Below are 25,299 nucleotides of genomic sequence, written 5' to 3' on the forward strand. Positions count from 1 at the left end.
AATGAATTAGTGAAGGAAAAATGTTTGGGGCTGTGTCCCTACACAAGAACATTGCCATTTTAATAAAGAACTTGGTCAGACCAGGATGCTCAGGCACAAAGGAACAGACTTTTTGGCTGGAGCCCTTTATGGGGCCTCTTAAGCCTACTGTAGCAGCAGCACCTACTCATTAGGCTGCCTCTAGTAATCACTGTATAGATCAGGACAATCAATAGCTCAATTTCATAAATGGCTTCTTGCAGTGTTCCAGGGATTTACAATCTATGAAATCAAAGAAGCTTTGTCAAGTATTCGTGCTTAATGACTGCACACATCAATTTCAAAGCTATTTGACATTCCCGAGTGGAGGTAAGATTTCTGTGATTTCAAAGAGAGCAATATTGGCTTTTCCCCAGTGGACAGTCTAAGTCTTTAAATTTCTAGGAATTATACAATTATATTGCAGAGAGTCAACTCACTTGAATTTAAATGAGCTGAAGTTCTCAAGCCAAAGCCTAACGCATGTTTTTCTATCCAAGATCCATGTTTGGTATTTTCTCCCTCTATTCTTCTTTAAAAACTGTCTTCACAGTATAACATCTTCCTGCTTTGTAGTGATGGATTATTATTTCTGAGGGTTGATCATTCTGTGCACAAGCAAATCCATCATCCTATATCTCATTATCAATTCATTGCTTATTATTTTCTAGATGCAGCATGTGGGGGAAGTGTTAGGCCAAACTCATTAGTTTTTATCATTTAGTACAACTTGTCTATTTGTTTGAACAAGTACAATTGAATAGATGGGTGTGAAGTGTCTTAGTGTGGTTTGAAAAGCCTTTTTGTTTTTTGCCCTGTAAGTGTCCTATAGACAAAGCCTTATAAAAAGTTTGTTTGCCAGAGATTTCCAGAGATAGAGAGAACTTGAGTTCTCGTGGTCATAGGAGATCAAAGAAACTTCACCTTGGAAACATATAAGATAGACTTTCAGATGGGCAGATCAAAAGAAATAAATTCAACAAGCTTGTGTGCTTGGCATAGCAATAAACTAGCCTAATGTTTCTTTTGGATGGCTGGGTTGAAGAGCTCATGGATTAAGTGTTTTTCTATGAGACATAATTATTATATTTAAGACATTTCCTCGAACCAACCACCATGTGAAAAAAACCAGTTTGCTTCTTTCCACTAACCCATAGAACTAGAAAGAAATCACATGGATCATATTTTTAAACATCAGGTTCCCTAATCTGTATGTTGAATAAAAAAAAAGCCCAAGTAAAGTGTCTTATGGAGTTAATCCATCTGTCAAATATATCATGTCACAAAGGAAATAGAAAACCATATTCACGTACCAAGAAAATCTTGGTTTAGAATTTTGAATAGCTGGTTTGACAAGGAAATTGTGCACCCAAATATTTTCACATAAAAGACTACTGGAAATCTGTTATACATGTGGTTTGTCACACGGATTTCTGCTATTTCTTCCATTCTGCCAACATTAATTTGTACTCGTACTCAGATCCTGCACTGGTAGTCTCATTTTCTTTAATTTACTTCCTTTCTTCTCTATTATCAGATACTCTTTCTCAACCACATTGGCTGTTTCATCACTGGCAAGATTCCCATTTCATCCTTACCAATGAGATCTCATTATTTCCCTGTGAAAGATGAAAAGATATATTCTGCCCCTCATTCCTCCTCAGCTGTGAGAATCTCTTATCCATATGAAGGAGTCTGTCGTCATTCTGTGGCAGTCGCTTGCTTAGCAAACCGGACAAAAGAGACTCGGGTCAAATTAGTACTTTTGGTGGGCGGCCTGTTTGTACAAGTCCACAGGGTTGATTCAGTTGTCTGGAACTCTGGAGTCTGCCATTAACTTGCTGAATAAAGGATGGCTAGCCAATCCTTGTTTGGAGAAGGGTGGATCTTTCTAGGCCTCCCTTCCCCACACCAACTCTGTCAGGTTGGGCCTGGGAGCCAGACACATCTATCAGTTAGATTCAACCCCAGGCAGACGGCCTTAACAGAAGCTTGAGGAGTTCCTGTCATGGCTCAGCAGTTAATGAACCTGACTAGCATCCATGAGGACACAGGTTCGATCCCTGGCCTCATTCAGTGGGCTAAGGATCCGGTGCTGCCATGACCTGTGGTGGAGATTGCAGACCCGGCGTTGCTGTGGCTGTGGTGTAAGCAGGTGGCTACAGCTCTGATTGGACCCCTGGCCTGGGAACCTCCATATGCCACGGGTGTGGCCCTCAAAAGACAAAAAAACAACAAAAACAGAAGCTTGAGCTACATGAAAATATCTTAAACTGGTTATTATCTGCCAGCCTGAAACGGAGGTCCTCCTATTTGAATGAAAATTCTATCTTCTCTCTTTTCCCTCCTCCCACCTTCCTAGCCCTCACTCTCCCATGTCCCTCCTTGTCTGTCTCTCTCCTTCTCCTATGCAGTCACTTATACAGAGGTATGATATTGGTAGAGCTAGTCATGGGGAATGTTGAAGTTGAACGGTTTGAAAATCTCATTGCCCGTGGAATCAATATCACCACAGGGTCTGGTTGTTTGAGGGGTTGTTTGGGTTTTGTTTCTTATTTTGAGATGATTAGGTCAGAGTTTGCTGCTTAACAGGTACAGCTTCCTAATATTTTGCTTCTTTAGTGACAATTTAGGTGATTTTTCAAGAGACATTATTAATATATCTTTCAATTTTCTAATCGCATTTGTGTCAAAATGTGGCCTTCTAACCAAGCTAATGTTTGCCGACAGAGAGATAACCAATAGTGATTACAGATTATGGTAAGAGGATCTTAGCTGCATTTCTAAAAGTTTGCCTAGGCTCTGGGTATCCAGGCAGCTTTAAGCCTATGAGTACACTACTGTTGTAATTGTATTAAAGTAGCACAATCTCATTCTTTCTCTCTCCATCACAAAATATTTTGAGAACAATTTTCTCTGCCCTTTGGAAAAGGTTACACATGTTCTCACTGGCCTTACTTTTGGCTCCATGTTGCTAAGCATCTGGAGGAAGATTGCAAAATGCAGTTAATTATCTAGATATTTCTAAACAAATAGGTATGTGGTATCATAGATTGGGTCTCCCTTATATCAAGTTAAGGGGACTTTTGGGTTAGGTCTTCCTGTAACTCAGGATAAGGGACACTTGAGGTTAAATGTTCAGATAATTAAAATAAAGGTGTGAAACTTCTGGAATTATTTTAAAACCACCTCATATCTCTTCATTTTGCATGTTTCAAGACAGCCTTTGCCAATATCAGTGCCAGCTGCTAGATGCTTTACATATTTGGCTTTTTTTCCCCTCCGCATTGAATTCAAGCTCTTTGATGTAAAATTTGTTTCCATTTGAGAACAGCAATTTCACTTTCTAAAAAAGGAATGTAATGCTTCATCAAAGTTAGAGAAGATGTTTTAAACTATCTCGATTATAAAAAAGCAAAAAGTTTTTGAAAGAAAAAAAAAGATTTGGCATTATAGGTAACCCACATGGAAATGTTAGATGAATAAATAAATCTGATCGATTCTGCTTCATGAGACTAGTCATTAGAAATCTCTCCGCTCAAACCAAGCCTGCCATCTAAGCCAAGTACCCTTTTTCAGAAGCCCCCCTGCAAGGTATTCTGGCAGATCAAGTTGGGACGATGCCTATCCATTGAAGGTCATCTCCCACAAGACTTGAGAGATTCAGTATTGGATGGAACAAATCTCTTGTCTGAATCCAGGTGACATTTAGGTGTTCTTGTTCCCCAAGACGCAAACTGAAAGTCTGCACCAATCTTTCATATGAATCACCTAACAAACTACTGTGCAGGTTCCAGCTACTTTCTGATTAAATGTCACCCACTGTGTCCCAAATGTGCCTTTGTCTATCCTCTATACAACTACATTGGCATTTCCTGCCATTACTGGAGATGTTGATGATTAAGTATTAATCTCATAGTGTTTTTCGCCTTATGGGTTAATGGGCAAATACAGATCCAAGACAAAGGTAGGAATTGTTTATCATGGAGTTGGCTTCTGAAGTAAATATCTTTTCTTTAAGGGTTATGATGGATTTGAATCTGGTTAGAAATAGAGGATTTGACCTAGAAATAAAGTATAATGCATTGAGTTTCTCTAGTATGTTAACTGCCTAGATGGCAAACCAAGCTTTGGCGATGTGGATGGGATTTTCTTGGGTAGAAATAGGATGTCCGGGCATGAACAGATCTGCTACTCGCTCAGTGTAAAGAGCAGAATTGAAGAAAATGTTGGCCAAAGCAGTATTGATGGAGAGATTGGGTGGTAATGAGTTCATTAAAATAATAAAAAATAAAATAAAATTAAGCAAAATGTCAACAAAGAGGGAAGGGCACAAACAAAAGGAAATATATGTATTGATGGAGATAGATCACTAGTTTCTATTCATTCATTTAGGACACATATTTTCTATTTTGTGCCAGACATTGTCATTAGTCTTGGGGGCATAGTTATGAATGAGATGGGCTCAGTGAAACTGCTGGAAGCAGGTGGGTACACAGAACTTTGAGAAAAGCCTGGTAAAGTTTCTTTCAAAGCATAAGTCACACTGAGTCAGAATTGATGGAGGAGAAGATTAGGAAAAGGAGCTGTGTGAGAACCTATTTGCACTTAAAAGTCAGGAATTTTTTCAAAGCAGAAGCCAGATTTTCTAGGACTACAGGTAACAATGAAAAGCAGGGAATTTTAGAAATGAAGACATAACCAGACAGTGAACATGTAGGCTTGGCCTTGAAAGACAAATAAAACAAATTGTCTCAAAGATTGGGGCTCCAAAAAGAGCCTGGAGACCTAAGCATGGTACTGGGAAGGAAATGGTTCTATCTTCCAGAGCCGTGCCAATTTCAGCATTGTGAGACTGTGTGCTTTTCGTTATCTTGAACACCCACCCACCCAGTGTACTGACGAGGCCAATAAACTAATGACACAAAGTAAGCTGACTACTTTGTAGTTACATCTTAGTTTATACTCTGAGAATTCAACATGCTACAACAGAGAATATTGGATCGCCTAGGATGAACCGTGAATAAAATGGTAGGTGAGGGTCGCCGCCAGCCAGGAGAATGTTGGGAAAGGCCATGAACCAGAAGCATAAGGACAACAACAACCCCCTCCTCCACTTCTACGCTGACCAGGCACCAGGCACTATTGTAAGAACATTACCCACATCTTGCAATTTAATCCTCAGAACAACTAATGAGGAAGGTTCTAGCCCCATTTTAGACAGGTAGAAATTGAGGCAAAGAGAAGCTGTATACGTTTCCAGGGTCATACAGCTAACAGGTTGCAGATTTGGGATTAAAACCCAAGAATTCTGGCTCCAAAATCAGACTTATTTTTATTTTTTTGGTCTTTTTGTCTTTTTAGGGCTGCACCTGTGGCATATGGAGGTTCTCAGGTTAGGGGTTGAATTGGAGCTACAGCTGCCGGCCTACATCACAGCCACAGCAACATAGGATCCAAGCCATGTCTGTGACCTACACCACAGCTCCCAGCAACGCCAGATCCTTAACCCACTGAACAAGGCCGGGGATTGAACCCACAACTTTATGGTTCCTAGTCAGGTTCGTTTCCACTGCGCCATGACGGGAACTCCCAGAGTGAGACTTCTGTTTTGTTAAATTCACTGCTACCATTCCCACATAGTGAAAACAATACCCAGGAAATGCTACCCCACCACTTTGTAACAGATTCATCTTAGTTCCTTTTGACAAGATGGAAATCCAGACCTACTAGAGTTAATTCAGGATAGAGAATCAAAGATAGTTGTTACCGTGGGAAAATCTTACAAAAACATGTTTCTTGCCTGTAACAATTAAGGTACTTTTTTCCCCCTGCTAGCTATCTTTGGATGTGCGGGTGTGTCCTTCGGTGATATTTGCACACACAAAGGATTTACACTATTCATGATCAATCGAAATCTAGTTCTGACCCCCAAAGCCAACAATTTTGGTTGTTCATTAGACAAAAAAACCAGTCTATGAGTGTTTGTTAATTTTAGACACACTCCAAAGGGGGAAGTATTGAAATACCAAATTAGGACAAAAAAGGCTATTGCAGAGTACTGAATCCACCCTGGAGGGGACCTTCATATAGGAGTTTTATGTAGTGTTCGCTGACCTTTGAGAGTTGCAACCGAAGAACAGATTGAATTGGATTAAAATAATTAGCTTTGTCTTGTCAGAACACTTCCCCACACTGCTGCGTCCCCCTTCTAGTTTGTTCTATCATTACCTTGCCTAATATTCAACAAGTCATTTCCCTTTATTAAGAGAAAGTGCATTTATTTTTTTGATAATGCTTTTATTCATATCTGAATATGATTAAGTAGAATTTTCCTCACTTTCACAAAAATTAATGAAACCCAATTTCATGAGCAATTTAGCATTAAATGTGTGTTAGTCAAAGAGGTATTAGCAGAGTAATTCAGAGTGGGTCTTTTGTGTGGTTAGAACAGTATAGTTCAATTTTTATTATGTTCATAAATGAGTGATGAGTGGGGAAATTCTGTCATCCAGGTAGTCGTGATTTCTGCATTTGTAAGAGAAGGTTGCAGTGTTTTTCAAAGTATGGTCCTAGAACACCTGCATCAGAATTACCTGGGTTACCTGTTAAAGGTGCTGATTCCCTACCCTCATGGCAGAACTGGTGAATCAGCAATCAAGCCTTAGGACTTGATATTTTTAACAAATTCCCCAAGTGATTCTAAAGGAGAGTGAAGTTTGAGAACCATTGCCTTACAAGCATATACTCATATCTGATTCACATATGCAGAAAGTTTGCTGGGCTGGTCCTGCAATGGAAATCTGGATGTTACCAGCTGGAACAGCCTTTAGAAGTTACCTGTGTCGTCAACTCCTGAACTTCCCATGTTACCACAGGGTTGTTAGATTTAGCAAATAAAAACATAGGACTCCCAGTTAAATTAGAATTTCAGGTAAAGAGTGAGTAATTTTTTAGCATAGTTGTGTCCTATGTTATATTTTAATTATATTAAAAATTATTGAAACATTAAAAAAAATGATTGTTCATTGAAAATCCCATTTTAACTGGGAGTTGTATATTTTACATGGCAACCTGTGATGAGGAAATTGAGTTCCAGAGAGGTGAGGTGACATTTGACAATGCTATCCTGTCCAAGACTCCTAGGATTTCTTAAGTTTCTACCTTTGCTATAAATCATTAATTTCTGCTCTACTAAAGGCTTTCTTTTTTGACAAGTAAATACTGTTGTAAAAATACATAACTGTAGTCTCAACCAACTTTCAAATGCCTGAAGACCTAGAATATTTTAGAACAGAAAAATTGTCATACATCAAAGTGTAGTCTTTTCATAAATCATCCAGTGCTACTTAGTTTTTCATAAGAAAAATGATGGAAACATGATTCTACACAATGATGATTTTATATATACTTCTTCTTAGAACTTTCTGAAAGTCCTTCTATCTACCTACCTACCTATCCCATAGTCATTGGTTGACCAAGGGAGCATGGGTGTAATTCTGAGACCTCAGTTGTGCCAATTTCTCAAATTATGAGGCTTTAGAAATGAGGCAGATCAGTCTGAAAACAAGATCCTAGAATTTGGGTGGTTTGAGCATGGAAAGGAAAGCTTGCCCTTATGTTTTAAAGAAGGTATTTATTTGGGGTTAGTATATGCAAACTATAATGTTTAGAATGGGTAAGCAATGAGGTCCTACTGTATAGCACAGGGAACTATATCCAGTGTCTTGGGACAGATCATGATGGAAGATAATATGAGAAAAAGAATGTATATACGTATGAATGGGTCACTTTGCTGTGCAGTAGAAATTGACACAACATTGTAAATCAACTATAATAACAAAAAATTTTAAAAAATGTTATTTAGAGTCAGAGTCAAGGATTGGGTGGGAGAAGAGGGCCATGCCACCACGTACCCTTCCATCTTAAAAATAGAAGGGTCTAGATAACCTGTTAAAAATGTTTTCTTTAAAGATCGAATGTTTAAAGGTAATTCAATTCATTCATGGGCTGTATCTTTGGGTGCTAAAAGTGTATTTATTAGCACCCAAAAATACATTCATTAAAAAGCAAAAACAGTTTGATACATTTAATTTTTAAATGAGTGGATTCCCAGAGCATTTGATCTAGTTTCATATACTTGTCCAATCCGTATCATCCTCCACAGAATTCAAAATAGATCTGGAAGAGATCATCCATGAATACAGATAAAGGTGTTCATTTAATATAAGGACCAGTTCTACTCTGCAGTTTTTGAGGTACAAGCCAACTTCAAAGGCAAGACTCTGTTTTGTCTATAGAAAAACCCTAAGGAGCGGTCAGATCACACCTGGCTGCTTCTCTAAGCCAAATTCAGATCCATATAAATGTTATGGAGGAGGTTAAGAAGCAGCTTTATGTTAAGCCACATTTAGATCTTTATTACATATTTGCCTAACATGACTACTTTTTGTAGAATAATCTTTTAGGCATTTATTGAATTTAGTAGGTATTAAAGTGCTTTCATGTCCATTATCTCATTTAACTCTTACAACAATCCTATGAGTATGCATACCAGTTATGATCAGATGCTAGATTTGTGCTTTAGAAAACTGAGGCAAGCTCAAAAGTGATGAACAAATTTGACTGAGGTCACACAGGCACTGTGGTTGAAACCTATGTTCTTTGCCACCATTCCACAACCGCCACCACTTCTTACTCTTACTTCTTTCCCCCTTCTATTTACTTTTCTTCTGTCTTTTCTTCCTCTACCATCTTTTCCTCCTCCTCCTCTACCTTCTCATCCACCAGTAAGATTTCCTGAGCTTAACAGGTGCCAAGAATGATGCCTAGTGCTTTAAATCCCTATTTTCATTTAATCTAGACAATAATGATTGTCTTCATTAAACAGATGTGAAAGCTGAGTCTAGCAGAGAAAAATCAGTTAATTGTGATAAGCCACCATTTGAACATAGGGCTTCTATTCACTAATTAGTTGTTCTCTGACACGAGTATCTGATCTACCAAAGCACACGGAATATAATGATGAATATTCTTTTATTGAAACCAGATGAAAAGTGATGTAGAAAAAACTTGCATTTCCTTTTCTTCGGCTCTTTTAATTTCCTCTTTGATTGATTGTATAATGCTATAATGGTATATGAATAATGTTTTGAGCATGGCCTTGAACATAAGGGATAGAGGCAGTATCCTGCTACTTACTGAAACAGAGGGTGGTCAGTATGAATAGCAGTGTGTCTGACTTGATACTGAACCTCAGAACTTTGGATGTATGAATGTGATTCTTATACTTAACTCATCTAGAAGCTAGGTTTTGCCCTAGAGCTGCAAACCAGGATAAACCTGCAGGCAGAAGTGAAGTGGCTTTTGCAGAAGATTCTGACAGTGGAGACAGTAAGCCAGGCTTGTCATTATAGCATGTGGATCAAGTGCTGCTTTCATGGTTTGAGAGGTGAGAAAATGTTAACTTGCCAGAAACTCAGAGTTACTCATCAATGCCTGGCAGATGTGCCTACAGAGCTTTAACAGACTGTTAACAGCTGTCTTTAGTTTACTTGAGATGAACTCTGGATGCCAAACTTCCATATACATAATCAGTATTTTCCATATATATATATATATATATATATATATATATATATATATATATATATATATATATATATATATAGTCTTTTCTAGGGCCGCACCCACGGCATATGGAGGTTCCCAGACTAGGGATCTACTTAGAACTGCAGCCGCCAGCCTATGCCACAGCCACGCAGGATCCGAGCCACATCTGCGACCTACACCACAGCTCACGGCAACACCGGATCCTTAACCCACTGAGCAAGGCCAGGGATCGAACCCGCAACCTCATGGTTCCTAGTCAGGTTGGTTAAACACTGAGCCACGACGGAAACTCCCTTTCCTTCATATTTGTAATTACCTTAGGTTGTGCTTTCTGATACCTTACAACTTTCTATCTTAAATTAAGCTTGGAAAAACAACAAACCACTTCCAGGCAAGCTCTTTTCTTCCTGGGTTGTAAAGGGTAATTATACATGTTGGAGTGTAGGAATTAGAAAGCACATGTAATGTTATTATTGATGGATGGCTGGGACATACATTCTTCATCTCAATGTAAGTAAAGTTTTCAGCATATCTTGGGTGATTTTTCATTCTTATTAAGGAAAAAATGTAAGAGAGCTAGTTTATTTTTGTGAGATATGATCAATATTTGAGCTCCTTGAACATAAATTATATTTCATCCATACCATCTTATTCCATTTTCTCTAAGTGCTGTTTCAATCTGTGGTTGAATGACTCATTCTGAAGATCATTCTTCCCATCTTTTATTTTAGGGAAAAGATATATGATGTGTAGGAAGACCACAAGAAATGGTTGCCTAGTATGAACAGTATTTCTCTTGGGAGCATTTGTTGAAAGCAACTAGAGGCAATTGTTGAACATTGGGGGTGTCTGAGGGGGTGGATAATAGTTAGGGTACACAATGGACTAACAAAAATTAAGATAATTTGTTGCTAGCAAATTGACCTTATAAGAAATACTAAAGAGAGTTGTCCTTGGGCTGAAATGAAGGGATATGGACAATAACTCAAACTGTCATGAATAAGTGAGGAACACCCAAAAAGGCTACATATTAGGAAACAAAATAGTATCAGTGTATTTTTATAACTTACCTGATTTTAAAAATAATTGCACAGGGAGTTCCCGTCGTGGCTCAGTGAGAACAAATCCAACTAGTATCCATGAAGATGTGGGTTCAATCCCTGGCCTTGCTTAGTGGGTTAAGGATTTGGTGTTGCCATGATCTGTGGTGTAGCTCACAGACATGGCTTGGATCCCACGTTGCTGTGGCTGTGGTGTAGGCCAGCAGCTGTATCTCTGATTCGACCCCTAGCCTAAGAACTTCCAAATGCCGTGGGTGCAGCCCTAAAAAGCAAAAACAAACAAAAAACAGTTGCACAAAGCCATAACAAAAATCTTGTGAATGGGCATACAATTTGTAAAGATGTTCAATATCATTACTTATTAGGGAAATGCAAACCAAAACCTCAATGAGACAGTACTCACTAGAATGGCTATAATCAAACACATAGATAATAGTAATTTTTGGCAAGAATGTAGAGGAAATGAAACCCACATACATTGATGTTGAGAATATAAAAAGCACTGCCTCTTGGAAAACAGTTTGGAAGTTCCTTAAAATGTTAAACCACATAACCCAATAGTTCCACTCCTAGGTATATACCCAAGAGAATCTAAAGTGTATGTCTATACAAAAACTTGTCCATGAATGTTTATAGCAGCATTATTCATAATAAGCCAAAGAGTGGAAACAACTCAAAAGTCCATCAGTTAATGAATGGATAAATAAAATGTGGTATATCAATACAATGGAATATTGTTAAGTCATAAAAATAATGAAGTACTAATTCATACTATAAAATGGACAAACCTAGCAAACATTATGCTCAATGAGAGAAGCCAGACTCAAAAGGCAACATATATGATTATACTTATATGAAATGTCCAGACTAGAAAAATCTGTAGAGAAGGAAAGTAGATTAGTAGTCTCCTAGGGCTGGATGGGAAAGGGATGAGAGGATTAGGGGGTGATGAAGGATAAAGGGTACAGAGTTTCACATGGAGGTTAACTAAAATGTTCTGGAGTTAGACAGTGGTGATAGTTTCATACTTTGCGAATATGCCAAAACCCACTGAAATATATAAAGCAGTTAATGCTCCTGTATGCAAATTATAACATAGTGCAAAATTGTATTAAAAAAGGAACCAATATGTAACAAAAGATTAAAGAAAATATACCAAAATATTAATAGCAAAAAAAAGTTGGAGAAAATTTTTCTCCCTAAGAATTCTCTGCCATTGGTGGCACCCAGCAGTCTAGTTATAAAATGGGGATAAAATATCTGAGCAGAAAAAGATCATTAAGAGAAAGCTATTTTGCATGCCATTCTACTTTTTCATCTTTTGAGTGTGCCAAAAGAAAGTAGAGGGGCAGAGACAAGAATCTATGCCAATAGGCCACATATGACATGTGGGTTTTTTTTTTTTTTTTTTAAAACATGGTTCAATTAAAATGATTTTTCTTTTACAGGCAAAGGGAGAGGCAGAGCTTTCAGAGTTATGATATTGATGAGGGGGGACGTAAACACTTGGGTAGTCATTGATGAATCAATGAATTAGCTCTTTAATCTGTATATAATAAGATTAAGTTTAATGTATATTTGTGTGTTAACTTCAATAAAAAAGGTTAAGAAAAAGCTTATCACGTCACACCCCTCTGGTACTTAAAATCCTCAAATGATACCACTGCCTAGAGATAAAGGCAAACAATGGACCTTGCCCTTGACACAAATGGGGCTTTTCTAATCTCAACTAGCAACCTTTCCCAAGCCTCTATAGGTAAGATCACCATGTTCCTTTCATTACTTCAGACTCCTTCCCTTTTTGAGTCTTTACCCTTGCGGTTTCTTTGCCCTAACAGCTCCTCCCTCCTGTCACATGGCTTCACTTCCATTTAGGTCCCAATTCAACTTGTTACCTCCTTCAGTGATTCTTCTCAGACTTCACTCCCTATTATATCATTTCATATTTCTTTCTTTCACTTTTTACTGAGATATCATTGAAATACAGCACGGCACAAGTTTAAGATGTACAGAAAAACGATTTCATTTGCATAAGTCATGAAATGATTTATCACCGTGTTTAGTGAATATCCATCATCTCATATAGATACGAAATTAAAGAGAGAAAATATTTTCCTTCCTTGCGATGGGATCCCTTAGGATTTACTCTTAACAACTTTCATATATAACTTACAGCTGTATTGATTATCTTTATCATGTTTTAGTTTATATCACTAGTACTTATTTATCTTGTAACCAGAAGTCTGTACCTTTTGACTATCTTCTCCAGATGACCTCCCTCTTGACCCTCCACCCCTGGTAGCAACAAATCTAATCTCTTTTTCTGAGTTTTTTTTTTTTTAAATAGTATAATTGACTAAAAAACAAAACAAAACAAAACAAAAGCGACTATGTTAGTTCCTGGCAAACAACATAATGTCCATTTCAAAATGATCATTACGATAAATATAGTTACTATCTATCATCATATAAAGACTTGTGCCAACTGGCTGGTGGTCCCACTAACAAACTAGACTGAAGATGCCAAAATGACTCTTGCCTGTACCAGTGTCCTTGTAGTAGAACGAGCTGCCCAAAATGGCTGCTGCCAGCATGTGTCCCCAGAGTTCTAGTTGCCTCCTACCTCTAAGAGGCCCTTAAAGATCAGCAAGTGGGTCTAACTCAGCTTCTTTCAAATTGCTGCTTCTACTCTGGGCTGGAAGAATGTGAGGTTTCATGTGTGCCCTTTAAAAAATGGAGTCTGTTTCCCATAGCCTTGTGGCTGTGCTGAAAGTAAGCCGTGTTGGCCTTCAAAGCCAAATGTTCTGGGGGCTCATCTTGCCAATGGAGTATCCCCAGGTTGGCGAGCCCAGTGTAGCGCTCAGACCCAATGGTCCTTAGGGAGAACCTCTGCAATTCTAATTAACCTCCCTTCTGTGACTCACCTTCCTGGGCATATGGGTCTTGACTATACCATGTCTCCACTTGTATCCATCTCCTTGTGGTTCCTTCTTTATATTTTTAGTTACAGATCTTTTCTGCTGGTCTTCTGGTCTTTCTCATTGCTGGCTGCTCTGCAAATAGTTGTAATTTTGGTGTGCCTGTGGGAGGAGGTGAACTCAGGGTCTTTTTGTGTGTGTGTGTGTGTCTTTTTAGGACCATACCCCTGGCATATGGAAGTTCCCAGGCTAGGGGTTGAATCAGAGATGGAGCTGCCAGCCTACACCACAGTCACAGCAATGCAAGATCTGAGCTGTGTCTATGACCTATACCACAGCTCACAGCAACACCAGATCCTTAACCGACTGAGTGAGGCCAGGAATTGAACCCACATCCTCATGGATCCTAGTTGGGTTCATTACCACTGAGCCACTACCATGGAAACTCCTGAGGGTCTTTCTACTCTGCCATCTTGACCACTCCCACATCATTCTATTTCAGTGTTTTTTAGTTTTCTCATAGCTTTTTGTTGAATTGATTTATTTGGTAGCCACAGTATAAGACAGCTCAGGAGCAGGAGGCAATTCTCACCCTTTAGGTACAGATTAACCTCTCAAGATAGATCCAAACTTGATCAAATCTAAGAGAAAGGCCCTGAAAAGAGCTGATTTCCTCAATGTTTAAGCTTGTGCCAACAGGCTGGTGGTCACAGCACCAATAAACAAGAGTGAAGATTCCAAAATGACTCTTGGCTGCACCAGTGTCCTTGCAGTAGAACGAGCTCCCCAAAATGGGTACCACCCATACCACTGCCATGTGCAGTACCTCAGTCTCTGAGGCGAGGGGAAACAAGGCTTGAGAATTTTAGCCAGTGTCTCCTACAAAGCAGCAAAATAGCTGTGACAGTTTCGAGACTTACTGATGGGTGTTTTGTAGAAAGCTCCTTAAGGAGGATTTTTCTGAGGTTTTCTTTACTATTAGATGGAGGTGATGGGTTTTGGAGAGGAAGACCGCAGAGGTGCGTGCCATTCTCATCACATCAAGGGTACGTGTTCTCCACGGCTCTTCTCACTGATGTTAGCCACCTGGCTGGGGCAGTGTTTGTCAGGTTTCTCCCCCCTTCCATGCTCTACACTTTGGAAGGAAATCACTGTGCACAACCTTCATGATGCTCCACCTCCTTGAGAGCAGAGTGTGTAGATAAATCTTCCAGGGGGAGACCTGTCTATTCTCTCCCATTTCTTTCTTTACTCAGTCATATCAGTACAGACTCTGTCAAGAGCTCTTCCAGTTGGCTCCTATGTCCCTTTCACAGGCTCTCATCATTCTGATTCTTTGAGCATTTCCTTCATTTGTGGCACTAAAAGATGCCCCATGCTTCTCTTGTATGTTACCTGCCACAATCTACGAATCAGCCTTTCTCCAAGAAGCCCTGGTTCCTTTTATTGGTTAATAGGAAAAAGCAAACTCTGGGTGTTGGGTATGCTCATTGCCACTGAGGTGTCATTGCTTCTAGGCCCTCTCTGCTGATAAAGAGATATATGTGCATATACCAATCTGAGTATATACAGATCTATATGCCTCTATCAGGATTTAATTAAACATGAGTTCAAACGGATGTTTCCTCCTCTAATCCTTTACCACATGATCATTCGTGTCTGCTCCCATTGTCTATCACCTCCTGCTCCAGTAGCAGGAAACCTGGCTGCCACCATTTGTTTAGTTAATTGTTTAACTCTACTGTGTTTGTGTGTGTATAGGTCTTAGACTTGTCAACCTGTATTTCCATGGGGAATAATTTTACCAACTAGTGTTAGCGGACAGTGTGTAATACCATCTCTTTTCCCTTTAATCACCATCTCCACTCATTTCCAAAATGACTTTTGTTAGCATCTCTTTCCCCCTTTTTCCTCATTGAGGATATTGCACACATTTGTAATAGAGTCAAATTCTTTTGTCATAGTCTGCAGTCCATCATCAATTATTTACTAGAAATGTATAGAATTAAGGTTCACTCTTTGTGCTGTGAAGTTCTGTGGATTTTGACAAATGCCTAGGGTCATGTATCTATAGATGCAGCTGCTTGGCACTTGATCATATTAACACACAAAAGACCAGGTCATATGGTATGGAGAAGAGATTTCTCAAAACTGATGCTTTCAGTGAACACACGACTTTAAGGCATTTTTAAAAGAATAAACTTCCAGTTATTTCAAATCCTGTATTATTTCTCACAAGACGTTATTCTGCTGAAAGGAAGGTGAATTAGTTTTTAATCTTTTTATAAAGCAGTGCCTTGTGAGGCTACAAACATTTTATCTTTTTATCTCAAGTGTTCTTTCCATTTTAATATCTCAATATGGTACATTGCTCTATGGAACACAGCAATCTACTCGGTAATATTGCATCTTATCAAGCCAGGTTTTGTTTGTTTGCTTTGTCCTTGTTTTCATTTTCCTTTCTCTGCAGCAACAGAAATACCTAGTAGTAGGTTCAGAAAGGAATGGCAAAATAACCTAATATCAGCAGCTATTTAATGGATTGAAAGTCAGTAGTTTACAAAGCCAATTGAGCTCTGGGTGGTTTCCTTTTCCTTCCTTTATTAGTGCCTGCCTGCCTGGTTCCAGCACAGCACAGGATCTCTAAGTTATGGATGAGAAAAATTGAAAGCCAATTTGCACTCAGCCAAACATCACACTGAGAAATCTGCTGACACAGGGGTATCACTAATACAGCATCTCACATACACTGGTACATGCCCTGGGAAATTTGCTGAAAATACACATTCTTGTGCCCTACCCTTTCCTTACTAAATCAGAAACTCTGGGAATTTCTGGGTCCAGTAATCTGTGTCTCAAACATCTCTCTCCAGGTTATGCCCAATTTTTAGAACCACTGGGCTAGTGATGACTATTACAGAGCATTGCTGCTTCTCTTTTGGTTGGACAATGTCTCTGTTTCATTTTACTTCACCTTATATCTTTTTCTTAATTTTCAATGGAATTGTCACTGAACCATTTGAATATCTACCTCTTGATTACCTGGTTGTCTACTTCTAAGTGGATAAAAGCCTTTGTTAAAATATTATAGGCAGGAATTCGCTGGTGGTTCACCAGGTTGGGGATCACTGCTGTGGGCCTGGGAACTTCCACATGCCGCAGGTGTGGCCCCAAAAAAGTATACACAGGGAAGCAATTTATCTCTTTGCAATGGGGGAAATGATGGGGGAAGGGAAGTATGCACGTGATCTCAATAGCAGGACTAGATCCCAAGGGTCATGCGCTTTCTACAATTTCTATTTTTTGCTGCTCATTATGCTTTAAGAAGTGCATCTTTATAATAAAACCTCCCCATTGCAAATACCAGTGTGAGTTTCCATTGCAAACCAACTGATCCGCCTGACTGCCAGCACTTAAATTCTTCTTTTTGTGCCTAAATCTGTGTCCCACACCTTCTCATACGGCTATGGCTTTTGCTTGTTTTGAATGCTGTAACACCTGGAAAATGCCTCGGAGTAAATACGACTGTTGCTTTGCCATAAAAAAAACTTGGGAAATAATTTCTTATAATTGTGACATCATTTGTATATCAAAGCTAATAAAGAAGAAATGCATTTTCTCCCCTAACTATTAATAGGTTTAAAGATGAGATCCTCTTATATAACTTGAAAGGTTCTCAGGAAATAAAGGAGTCTTTCACAACTGAAATGACATTGCTATTGATCATTCAGAATCCCAAATTAAAGTTCTTACTCCTGATCAAATGCTTTCTCTAAAATATAACATGAAGTCTTTGGTTGTTTCATGAGAAACACTCCTCATTAGAGTTTTGTGTCCATGTTCCATGAGATGAAAAAGTATATAATTATAGTCATAGTTAGCCTTATGTTGCTATAATTTCATTTAGGAAATTGAATTGTAAAGTTAAAGAAGAAAACAATGCTCCAAATTACTCAGTAAGGAGTAAGAAATAAATTGGGGTGGAACAGCAGAGGCCACCCTGCATTCCTTTGCTGCTTCCACTCCTGGACTGAGATGAACCCCAAGTTTCCTCTTGAAGTGATAGCCTTGTACATCCAAAGCCCACCCCGCCCTCATGCCATAACTACCTGCATTTCTCCCCGTCAGTATGAAGTTTGAAGAGTGTAAGAAATTAATCTCACAGAGTGATTAATCTTGGGCTACAGGTAGATATATTTCCAGGTCACAGTTTACTGTACCCAAGATCCTTTTGGGGGCAGCTTACCTCTGGCTGCCTCTTCAGGATTTTATATCTCAATTCCACCTGCTTCTTTACCCCTAGGCCCAGTGAATCTCACTTGACATCTTTAGATACTAAAGAATCAAGGTTCTTTCTATCTGGGCATGTAGGCACCATCTGAATTTTTACTGGATTGCAGGGATTAGGTCATATTCATCACCGTATTTTTAGTGCCTCCATTAGTTCATATTTCACTAAGGTGTAAACTGGAAAAAAAATAGCTCTTGTGTGGGATATTTATGCCTTTTAGGTTCAAGGCTTAGTGAGGGGACCATGGGATGGATTTCAACCCCTTTTCTCCCTTGGCTGAGTACAACCCTGCCTGACAACTGTGTGTATCTTGCACAGAAGCTTGCACCAGGCAGACAGTGGATACATATGTGCAGCTGGAATATAAGGAACACTTTAACTGAATTGAAAGCCATGCCTTCACAATTTAAGGTAATTCCCCATTTCCTCTGATCTTTTAAACCCACAAGTCTCTCATGGTGAAAGACTTAGATGTGCCTCGATTTGTGTTTGGTGTTTGTTTTAATTGTAGTTGATTTACAGTGTTTTGTTACTTTTTGTTGTAGATTCAGAGTGATTCGGCTATATGTATACATATATCCATTCTTTTTCATATTGGTTTATCATAAGATATTGAACATAGATCCCTGTGCTATACAGTAGGACCCCGTATACCCATCCTATATATATAATAGTTAGCATCTGCTAACCCCAAACTCCCAATCCGTCCCTCCCCCACCCCACCCCACCCCCTTGGCAACCACAAGTCTTCTCTATGTCTGTGAGTCTGTTTCTGTTTTGTAGATACGTTCATCTGGGTTATATTTACGATGCCACATATAAATGATATCATAGGGTATTTGTCTTTCTCTTTCTGACTTACTTCACTTGATATCATCGCTAGTTGCATCCATGTTGCCGCAAATGGCATTATTTTGTTTTTGTTTTTTTTATAAGTGAGTAGTATTCCATTGTATGTATGTATCAGATATGCCTTGATTTGAATACCCACTAGTGCCTAATAGCTGTGCTACCTGTTACCTGGCAGCTTTTGAAAGCCTGATAAGTTTGTCCTTTAAAGGAACTTTTAGAGTCTTAAAGTTTCCTCATATGTAAAAGAGTAGTACTATTTACTTAGTCTGCTGTGAAGGTTAAAGAAAATTTTATGTGCAGTTTTCACTGTAGCATGGTGGAAACAAATCCAACTAGTATCTGTGAGGATGTGGGTTTGATCCCTGGCCTCACTCAGTGGGTTAAGAATCCGGCATTGCTGTGGCTGTGGTGTAGTCCGGCAGCTATAGCTCCGATTTGACCCCTAGCCTGGGAACCTCCATATGCCAAACATAAAAAGCAAAAAAAAAAAAAAAAAGAAAGAAAATTATGTGTGTAAAGCACCTTTTAGGTGGCATTGTAGGAGGTCAATGCATGCTACTTTCTTTCACAGTATCTCTCCTTTAACCTACTTTCTCCACTTAATTTGGATAGCTGTTTCCCTCTGGAAAGAACAGACCCTAAAACTCTGCATTAAATTCTGTTCTCTTCTGACAGGTATTAATCATCATCATCATAATAGCTAATATTCAGTGGGCACTTACTGTATGCAGGGACTACTCCTAACCCTTCCATGTATTATCTCATTTGACATTTACCCCAGCTCTAGGAGGGAGGGACTGATATGGTCACTGGTTTACATTTGATGACACAAATCTGAGAGGATAAGTCCCTTAACCCAAATCACACACATAACTATTATTGGCTGAGGGAAATTGGAATTTAGGCTGTTCTCCTGTCGAGTCCTCATTCTTCCCTACTCACATTATAATATCGCCCAGGGAGTCTCCAGTTCTTCGCAAGTTCGTCCTGGTGAACATTTATATCGATCATCTCAAAGTTCTCTGCTTTGTGATCAAAGAGAACACTCCTTTCGAGGAATGCAGTCCCAGAAGTGGACATGGTTCTCGGAGGAGTTGGCATACTGTTGCAGTTGAGAGGGTGGGTTCTGGATTCTGAGTGCCTGAGTTTAAATCTTCTTGCTGGGTGACTTTGGCCAAGTGGCTTAACCTCCATGGCCCTCCATGCCTGTTTCTTCATGTGTTAAATAGGAGTTCAAAAAAAATCTACTTAATTAGCTTATTCTGGTGAGGACTATATATTGTAATAGATGTTAAAAACAAAAAACAAGAGTTCCCGTCGTGGCGCAGTGGTTAACAAATCCGACTGGGAACCATGAGGTTGCGGGTTCGATCTCTGCCCTTGCTCAGTTGGTTAACCATCCGGCGTTGCCATGAGCTGTGGTGTAGGTTGCAGACGCGGCTCGGATCCAGGGTTGCTGTGGCTCTGGCGTAGGCCGGTGGCTACAGCTCTGATTCAACCCCTAGTCTGGGAACCTTCATATGCCACGGGAGCGGCCCAAGAAATGGCAAAAAAAACCACAAAAAACAAACAAACAAAAAAACACTTTGAGTAGTGCCTGACAGAAAGAACTAGCAAAGTTGACATAAGCCAGCATATTTTCATTTATGACCTAGCTACCAAATCTCAGGTTACAGTATGCACCTGAAAGGATGCCATACCTTAGGAATTCTTGTTCTAAGAATATTGAACAAAATTAGTAAGTGAAGTTATTACAGTTTACTAAATTACCTTTTATTTTCCAAAAAAATAAGCACCTCTAATATTTTTAAATAGGGAGCTTACTCCTTTCATACAGGTAAAATGGAATGATTCATGAAACTTAAGCATAGTTTTTCAGAAAAAATTCACTTTTCTGAAGAAACTTTTATAAATATTATTATTAAAAATTCAAGAAATAATTTATGTATTGCCACATAGCAAGTTACCCCAAAACTTAGGGGATTAAGACAGCCAACAATTATCTCACAGTTTCAGTGGGTCAGGAATACGGAGAAGCCTCTGCTCGAAGAACTCTTTAACACGGCTCAAAAGAGGGAGGACTTGCTTTGGCAGACCTGAAAAAATTCACTTCTCAGCTCACTCAGTTGATGTTTAGCTGGTCTGAGTTCCTCTCTGGCTATGCCTAGTGATATCTGTCCCTTATGACTTGGGCAAAGAATTACTCAGAATATGATCATTGGCTTCCACCAGAGCAATGGCAGAAAGAGAGCATGAATGAGATGAGAGAGAGAGGAGGCAAGTAAAATGAAAGCCAGAGTCTTTCTGTAAGCTAACGTTGAGAAATGACTTCCCATCATCACTTTTTTGATGTCTTCTGTTTCGAAGCAAGTCACTAGTTCCACTCCACACTGGAGGAGGGTTCACACTAGGTCATCAACTCAAAAAAGGGGAGGTGTGTGTGGGGGCATTTTAGGGACCGCCCACCTTAACTGAAATGGAGTAAAGCAGAAGATAGCTCTTCATCCATTTTGTCAACCTTATCATTTCAAAAACGAATCCTTAACTAATAAATTATTGGTTCAGAAGTCTCTTATTAAAATTTTCTTCTCCCTACCTAAGTATAATTTTCATGACTATGTCTCCTTTTCAAATCATTCTCCTTTCAATATTTAGCTATAACTTCCCCTGGATAGTCATCTTTTTCCTTCCCTTCTGTTAGCTTTCTATGTTTCTTACCAAAAATGTTCAAGAGAAGAAAAAAAAAAAAAAACGGATTGCATTAAATCAAGAATTATTTCCATTGCCACAGCTGTGATGCATATGGTTGAGGAACCGAGTCCTTTCTTTGAACTGGATTTAATTAAAAGATCATGAAATAAGTATTAAGATGGGGTCAAGTTTTAACAGAACTATGAGAGGATAGATTAGAACAAGAGAAATCACATCCAGAAATGACTGTGGGTGCTGGCTGAGTAGCCAACATGACACGGAAGCTCTTTTAGGATGCTGTTTTTCTGCCTGCTTATATGCATTGAAAAAATTGTCAAAATGTGTCAGAAACATTTATACTTGCTCTCATTTTTGCACACTAGCAGTAGTAATGTTGGAAGCTGGCAGAGTTTGAACATTAATGTACATTTCTGTGAGTTTAAGAAGCTATTTATGATTTTTCCTCACCTTTCCACATGGCTCCATGGCAAAGAATTGCCTCCCATTATGGAAATGGGAAGATTTAATTACCTTATACTATGCTGTATCTTCTATATTTCTATTTCAGTATTCAAATAGAGCTCTTGTCACTGGCATCTGGGAATGTCAAGAACATTGTGAGCCCTGTTAAATATGTATTTGACGAACCTGATATTGTGTCTTCATCTGGCTCTGCAGACAAAGAATAAACCCAGGGATTGCCTCATCCTTATTTTATATAGCAACCACATTGAAACTTCTGATCATTAACTCCATATCCATTGATTCTGGCAGTGGGACAAATACAATGTGGAGGCTAGGAATTTTTTTTGAAATAAATATAGACCTATTTTGTTTTAATGTATCTCATAGGCAACAAAGTCCAAAGTAAGCGTAGTCCCATTTTTTGGTCCACTTTTTTTTTTTCAAAAGTCCTCACTTTAGCCTATGTATATAGTTCGAGGATGGTTCTATGCATGCACAAGCAGCTATATCTAACCATCTATCTTGTTTATGTGGCCACCTGGCCTCACAACATGCGTTTTGTGTTGTACATTTTATTTGCTTAATATACATCTTCAGTAACTTTTTATGGCAATGTATATAATGTTAAAAACCACCTTACCAGCTGTGTGGTATTCTATTTAATAGCTATATGGCATAAATGAACCATGATAATTTAAGTGCTCTGAAACTGATGAAGGCTGAAGTCATCTCCAACGTTGCCCTACGAAAACAAGGCTACTGAAAACTCTTCTCTGTATCTTTGCCTGCTTGTGAGATTTTTGGATGACAAATTCTTCTTGAGGGAAACAATATATGCATTATAAATTGTTACGAAGACTGCCAAATTGTTAGCTATAAGAGAAAAAAGATAGATAACACTATCAATTAAACAACACATGAACAAAACAAGAATTTCAATGAGATGGAAATCATAAAAAAGAACCAAACTAATTGTGGTGCTGAACAATATGATGCAAATAAAGAACTAAAAATTTAGTAGAAACCTTCAATAGCAGACTTGATCAATCTGAAAAATCTGAAAAAAAAAAAAGTATTGAATTTTAACACAAGTCATTCGAGCTAGAGAACAATGGTGGTCCATGAGGACCAATGCAGACAACATGGCAGCCACATCACCAAAGCCAGAAGAGTGCCCCAGGGGCAGCTTCTGGGCCTTGGGTATGGCAGGGTGCCCTGGGTTTTGGCCTCTCTCTAGTTCCTAAGAAGCTGGTTGGCAGGCAGTGCAGGAGCAGCAGAGGTATGGGCTCCAGCACATCTTTCTCCTCCCTTTCACCCTAAGCTAGGGTTATTGAGGTCTCCCAAGGGTCCCGGTCTCCACCTTTCAGTGAATGAAATTCTAACTCTATCCCTTACAGTAGAAAGCAATGTAGAAGAGATAGCAATTAATAATGTTTCCCAATGTGGGATATTAGTGGCCCAGAATCTCTTCTTTCTTCCTGGAACACTTACTATACTAGCACAGAGTCTCTAATAGTTGTTGTGGACAGTACAGACCAAGGAGTTCGTTAATCGGAAAACTCTCTAAAATGAGAGCCCATGAGAACCTAAGGAAAACCGGATTGCTGATTTTTGCGAATAATCAAGATGTTAAAGAATGCATCAGACATCTCCCAGTTTTTGAAACTAATTTTTCTTAGAGCTCGCCAGTGGCATATCCAGGCAGGCTGTGCTCTTACTGCCAAAAGACTATGCGAAGGACTGGAAAGGATGATTTCACCTTTTAAGATGAGCTGATCTCTACTTACCTCTTCTCATACACTTTGTATAGACGGAGTGTTGGACCTTACCCGAAAGCTGTAAAAAGTAATGATTTATGTGCACATCCAGCGCTGCAGGGCAACGGGAGATCCAGGAAGAGGGATGGCGCAGCATAATAAATCACGGAAGACTCCTACATTGCGAAAAGTGGGGGACCAGGAGGCACTCCGTTCCACAGAACAAAGGCCCTAGGCTTTAGCCCACATGAAATTTATTAGGGAAGATGACGTAGGTTAACGAGCAAAATCAGGTCAGGGGATGATAAAGCTCCCTCTTAGTGGTTGTGCTTTTGTACATGCACCAAATTTGTGGACTACATCATTCAGCTGTTTCAATGGTCTCCAACATTTATGGAGTTCCCTTTGTGGCTCAGCAGAAATGAATCCGATTAGGATCCACAAGGATGTGGGTTTGATCGCAGGCCTTGCTCAGTGGGTTGGGGATCTGGCGTTGCCATGAGCTGTGGTGTAGGTCACAGACGTGGCTTGGATTCTGCGTTGCTAGGACTGTGGCATAGGCCGGCAGCTGTAGGTCTGATTCAATCCCTAGCCTGGGAACCTCCGTACACTGTGCATGCAGCCCTAAAAAGCAAAAACAAACAAAAAACCCCTAATGATTTAGATATATTTATAATGAACTAATGTTTCTTCTTACAGAAAAAGTTTAAGAACACTTATTTGAAAACAAAGTCTCACCTTCCAATCTGGTTTCTCATTAGCTCCTCCTTCCAAAGCAAGGTCTTAAAGCTGTGACTGACAGCTTTCTTACCATAAGCGCTTTCACAAGATTGTGTAGCCTGTGCTAGGGAGAAAGGGGGAGGAAGACATCTTTAACTTTTAAGAGCTTTATTATCAATATAATCCTCCCTAGTTGACTGTTGTTCTCATTCAAAAGACAAACCACAGATACTCATTTTCTAATGTTTAATCTTTTTTTTTGCCTTTTTTTAGGGCTGCACCCACAGCATATGGAGGTTCCCAGGCTAGAGGTCGAATCGGAGCTGTAGCCGCCAGCCTACGCCACAGCCACAGCAATGCCAGATCCAAGATGTGCCTGCGACCTACACCACAGCTCACGGCAACCCACTGAGTGAGGTCAGGGATTGAACCCACATCCTCATGGTTGCTAGTCGGGTTTGTTAACCACTGAGCCATGATGGGAACTCCTCTAATATTACTTATGGAAAGTATTTTTGCATAAAGTTTTGTATATATTTTGTATATGCCTCAAATTCACGTTAATAGTTTTGTTTTGTTTTCTAAAGGAAAGCAAATTTCACAAAAATTAGCAATATTCTTAGTTTTAACCATAACGAAATGGGTATGGATATTGATTCTTAAGTGTCATTTGGTACTTTTCCCCTATATTCTCTTTATTCTCTCTGATCAACCCCTCAAATCACTGAACTGCTTTAAAAATAATAATAAAAAAAATGAAAAATCTTGACATTATGGACCTGTTGTTTTGTTGATCAAATCACATACACGGAAATATGTAATCCAACTAAGAGAAATATCTATAAGTTCTTAGCTTAACTTGATATAAATAATGGGCAGAGTTGCACACTGAACAATTATCGGATTGTTCTCTT

The 25,299-nt window shown here is 39.1% G+C and overlaps 1 pseudogene; it reads left to right on the forward strand.

Annotated features, from left to right (window-relative positions):
- The first annotated feature begins 4,186 nt into the window (after positions 1-4,186).
- LOC125118106 (ADP-ribosylation factor-like protein 5A) lies at positions 4,187-23,684 on the forward strand (annotated as a pseudogene).
- The last annotated feature ends 1,615 nt before the right edge of the window (positions 23,685-25,299 follow it).

The sequence above is a fragment of the Phacochoerus africanus genome, chromosome X (assembly GCF_016906955.1).
Source record: "Phacochoerus africanus isolate WHEZ1 chromosome X, ROS_Pafr_v1, whole genome shotgun sequence".
Classification (NCBI taxonomy): domain Eukaryota; kingdom Metazoa; phylum Chordata; class Mammalia; order Artiodactyla; family Suidae; genus Phacochoerus; species Phacochoerus africanus.